The sequence below is a fragment of the Nicotiana attenuata genome, unplaced genomic scaffold (assembly GCF_001879085.1).
Source record: "Nicotiana attenuata strain UT unplaced genomic scaffold, NIATTr2, whole genome shotgun sequence".
In the NCBI taxonomy this organism is placed as follows: domain Eukaryota; kingdom Viridiplantae; phylum Streptophyta; class Magnoliopsida; order Solanales; family Solanaceae; genus Nicotiana; species Nicotiana attenuata.
In genome coordinates this window covers 16,152-21,485 of record NW_017674730.1, presented here as the reverse complement: position 1 = coordinate 21,485, position 5,334 = coordinate 16,152, and the positions used below count along the sequence as shown (strand labels likewise).

The 5,334-nt window shown below is 40.4% G+C and overlaps 1 long non-coding RNA gene across 1 annotated transcript; it reads left to right on the top strand.

The window, feature by feature from the left end:
* Positions 1-4,002: 4,002 nt before the first annotated feature.
* Positions 4,003-5,334, top strand: LOC109219183. The gene is made up of 2 exons (XR_002066895.1): positions 4,003-4,282; positions 4,804-5,334. It is a non-coding gene; the product is annotated as an uncharacterized LOC109219183 (long non-coding RNA).

The following is a 5,334-nucleotide window of genomic DNA, read 5'->3' as shown; positions in this document are numbered from 1 at the left end:
GGTACTAGTTGAGCTTGCGGGTCGGTTCTCTCATTGAAGTCACTTTCTATGTTTGAGTATGTTTGGGTTGTTGTGTATTGGTACACGGATTTCACGGTTTGTGGCTCTGGTTAGTATTGGTATGGCACGTCGGTAGAGTAACTTGTATTTGATAAGATAAGGTCGTCATAGCTAGTATGGATGCTATCGAATTTGATTACGGTATATTTAAGAGGGTAATGTCACTGATCGGCTTAGAAATTGGCTACAGTTCTTGTCGAAAGAGGGGGAGTTCCGCTACTGATTGATCCGATAAATGGTTATGAGTTATTGCGTGATTCTTTAATCGTTGGCAGTAGACGAAGGTGTTAGAACAAGGCTCTATTTTATAAGAGGTTTATTACCAGCGTTTGGTTGATCTGGGTAGCTGCTATGATTAGAAATCATCGCTGTGAGTGTTTGAATTATGTGGTATATCATGTGATTTCATCTTGGGTTATGGCTATGACTGGAGACATCCTGTTCAGACTTATACAATGTGTAGATGCGAGAATTTTGATCTTATAGAAAATTTCAGATGTGGAAATTAGATTCTAAGGCTTATGGGCTAGGTTGGATTAAGAAATTTCAGTCATGTTATGTTACCAGACATACATGGGATAGGGTAACGTGGGATCACCCCCGGGTATGTGCATAGTGAGATTATACAGTGATTTGATGGCTTTTGGAACAACTCTGGCATGTTCGAGGACGAACGTATGTTTAAGTGGGGGAGTATGTAACGACCCGACCAGTCATTTTGAGCAATTTCACTTTGCTCGGTTGTTTGAGGTAATGAGTAGCTCCATCTGATGTATTATGACTTATGCAAATCGTCGGTTTTAGTTTTCAGGTTATCCGGAATTGTTTTGGGAGAATGGTCTCAGCTTGAAGCTTTAAATTAGAAAGGTTTGACCAAGTTTTTACTTTTTAGTATTCGACCTCGAATTTGAATTTTGATGGTTCCGTTAGCTCCGTTAGGTGATTTTGGACATGGAAACGCGTCCGGAATGTGATTTGGAGGTCCGTGGAAGAATTAGGCTTGGATTGGAGAAATTTGGAATTTTGGCAATTTTGGTCGACAGTGGAAATTTTGATATCGGGGTCGGAATGGGATTTCGGAAGTTGGACTAGGTTCGTAGTATCATTTGTGATGTGCGTGCAAAATTTTAGGTCATTCGGACGAGGTTTGGTAGGTTTCGACATCGTTTGCGGAATTTGGAAGTATAGAAGTTCTTAGGCTTGAATACGAGGGAAATTTGGTGTTTTGATGTTGTTTTGAGTGTTTCGAAGGCTTGACTAAGTTCGTATGTTGATATGTGACTTGTTGGTATTATTGGTTGAGGTCCCGACGGCCTCGGGCATGTTTCGAATGGTTGACGGATTGGATTTTGGTGTTTGAGAGTTGATGAAAACTGCTGGTGTGATTCTGTTGGTGTTTCCGCACCTGCGGAGAGGGAACCGCAGGTGTGAGGTCCGCAGAAGCGGAAAGAGGTCCGCAGATGCGGGCAGGAGTGGTCTGGGCTGGATGCGTAGGTGCGAGTGTTCGAGCGCACCTGCGAGACCGCAGGTGCGAGATGTTGGCCGCAGATACGGATTTTGAGGAGTAAGTAGAAACCGCACCTGCAATGGTTTTTCCGCAGGTGCGGCGTCGCAAAAGCAGGTATTTTGACCACAGATGCGGTTTTGCTGGGCAGAACCTATAAATTGAACCCTTCGCGAATTTTGCTCATTTTCCACCATTTTGAAGACGGGTTTGGAGCTTTTGGGGTGATTTTGAAGAGGGATTCAAGGGATTATCAGTGAGGTAAGTTGCTTGAGCCCTAATACTCGTATATGTGGTGATTTCCCATTGTTTAATCCTGTAATTAGTGAAATTATAGGTGGAAATGATGGGTTAGGGCTTGGAATTTTGAAGAGTTTGATTTGAGGATTTGAGGGGTCAAATGGAGTTGGATTTTGATAAATTTCGTATGTATGGACTCGTGAGTGAAAGGGCTTTCTCGTTTTGTGACTTTTGTCGGATTCCGAGACGTGGGCCCAAGGGCGAGGTTTGAGTGGATTTCGCGATTTGTGCCTAATTAGATAGTTTTTCTTGTGGAATTCATTCCCTTAGCGCATATTGATGGTATTGTTCTGGTTGTGAATAGATTCGGAGCGATTGGAGGTCGAGTCGAGGGGCAAGAGCATCACGGAGTAGAGATTTGACCGGTTTGAGGTAAGTAACGATTGTAAATCTATTTTTGAGGGTATGAAACCCCGGATTTCATATTGTTTTACTGCTTTGAGGTGATGCACATGCTAGGTGACAGGCGTGTGGGCATGCACCGTTGGGGATTGTGACTTGGTCCGTCCCGTAACAACTATGAAGTTGCGTATTTGGTTGAAACTATATGATACTGATGTGTTTTAGAAAGAGTTTCTGTAAATTGGGCTGAATGCCAGAGCTGTTTGGACCCTTAGGGCCCTTTTTCTTATTATCCTCTCACTGTTTTTGATTAAAAATCTATACTCAGTCATGTTGTACTTATTGATTTTATAACTCAGTCTTTATTATTCTGTTTTGATACACATAAATGTTGTTTTGGGCTGAGTACCCTGTTTTACTGAGAGCCTGAGTGGCTTGAGAGTTTTATGAGTGAGTGAGGCCAAGGGCCTGATTTGTGATGATATTATGGGATCGGGCTACACGCCGCAGCAGGTTGTTACTGATTCATGATTGAGTGAGGCCGAGGAATTAATTAAATTATGCCACGAGGTGGCTTGTTATAGCACTTGTGCTGAAGGAGCCCCTCCGGAGTCTGCACACCCCAAGTGAGCGCAGGTACCTACTGAGTGATGTTTTTCCCAATGGGCTATATATGAGTGATGGTGAGGTATGCCCGAGGGGCTGTATACGAGTGACTGTAAGGTTTTCCCGAGGAGCTGCATATGAGTGATGTTTTGCCCGAGGGGCTGTACATGAGCGATGTTTTTTCCGAGGAGCTATTTATGATTCCATCATTTTTCTCACTGTTGCATTGAGCCTCTATTTGAGAACTGTTGAAAAATATCTTCAAATGATTTTTCGGAAACTGACTTTAAACGAAACGATTTGATTCAAACTCTGGTTTTAAAAGCCTGTTTTATTTTACTGAGATTTCATGATATGAACTTTATATGCTTTACTGCTCGTCACTACTTCTCAGCCTTTATTTACTTTGGTTACTTACTGAGTTGGCATACTCACGTTACTCCCTGCACCTTGTGTGCAGATCCAGGTATTTCTGGACCCGGTAGCGGGTGCTCATTAATCAGTTGCAGATCCATCGGAGTTAGCAAGGTAGCTGTCTGGCGATCGCAGCCCTGCTTTACTCCATCTTCATCTTCCCTTGGTTGTTTTCAGTTATTTCCAGACTATGTTAGTCTCCATATTATCAGACGGTTGTAGTAGATGCTCATGACTAGTGACACCCCGATGTCGGGCTTTCTTTTCCGCACTTTTGTTTTGATTTACACTCTTTGGGAAGGTGTTATGTTAAATAGCTTTGGGAACTATCTTGAAAATTAAAAATCTCATTTTGTTTTGGTAGTGTGTTTGCTTGCCTAGTACCACAATAGGCGCCATCACGACAGGGTTGATTTTTGGGTCGTGACATAACTACTTCAGTTAATAACAGATTTATAACGTACAATTTGGACCACGTGGTCATGTGTTATCCCCGTCATTTTTTTTTTGGACTATCTAACCTTAAATATGGAAATAGAGCTTATGGATGGAATAACCAAAGTTTTGTTTGACTTGGAGGCCAAAAACGTGGCTGACAGTATATGAGGCCATCAAGAGCGTCGTAAATACTATATAGTTGATTAAGAATTATATTGGGCAAAACTTTAGACTAAAGTAGGAAATAAGTGGGTCAGCCCCACTTCTTAGTGTTCTTTACTTTACAGAGCCTTAGAATCGCTTACGAAAAAAAAACTTTTGATTAAAGGAGAAAATAAGTGAGCTAGCCCCACTTCTTAGTGTTCCTTATTTTGTAGAGCCTTAGAATGGCTTAAGGGAAAAAAATTAAACCTCATTAGCTTTGGAATCAAATTAAGAAAACGAAGCTGCGAAAGACTTATTTTTGCCTGACGATCTCTTTAAGGATTAACAAGAAGAACAATTGTTTGATCTGTTGCTTGGGTCATTATTGTGTGAGGAGTTTGAGGATACATAATTGCCGTGAGCAGAGAACTAGAAAGCTTGAAAATTTTCTTGCGCAATTCAACCAACAATCAGGTATGTAGATATGTAATATTATCCTTATAGAGTGCCTTGGATTACATTAGGATTGATATGGATATCAAATTTTTAGAATGATGACAAGAAGTAAATTGAAAGCAATTTGATAAATTCTAAACCCTTTTTGAGTAGCTGCCATATTTTTGAGAGTGGGAACATGATTAGAAATATTAAAACAATGGAGAAATTATTTTCATCTAGTAATGAACAAAGCTTTAAGGGTAAAGTGAGGCTCAGATTTCAACGATTCTAGAGTATATTATTATTATGGTCATAGGTTTTGGATGGTGTTATTTATGTATGAACATGTAATATTTTTGATATTAACATATGTTTCTTCCTCTCCATATACGAAGTGGTCGAGGATATTGTAGCAGTAAGCTTGACAGAGAAATACAATTTTGTTTCACATTACGTGTCGATTATATTGAGTAATTCATGACTTATAAATTAGTTCAATTGGTGGTGAATTGAACTTGTTGAGTATGTTCTGATGATCCTAGCCCAAATATTTGTAGATCATGAGTTGTTGAACTCCCGGGAAGTTTGAAAGGACGAGTTGAAGCTAAGAGTTGAGGTTTACTCTCCTAAAAGGGAGTTTCATTAGAACCCCTATGCTCCATATATGAGATAAAGCTAAGCCATGTCTTCGCATGATCTAATACTCAGTTCACTTTGTTCTTATTCAGTATGAATTTATATGTGACATGAATACATGCTTATGTGTATTACCAGTTGTTATATGCCTTTATTTGCGATATTCACATTCAGTTAAGTATTCAGTTTCAACATTAATTCATGCATCAATGTGATCACATTCAGTAGGGAGAAGTGGCAACCTCCCCCAACGTGAGTGCCATGATGTCAGGGTTACCTACCCCACGCTCGCAGGTGCCAATTGTTTGTTGGGGAGATAGGCCGACGCTCCCCCGTACGATTTTCCAGATGCTCACGTATGCAGGGCCATTATGCGTAACAATTTTTAGCAAAGTTGTGTCTTAATATATATATAACTCAGTTTCTATTTCAGATATCAATTATGGACTCAA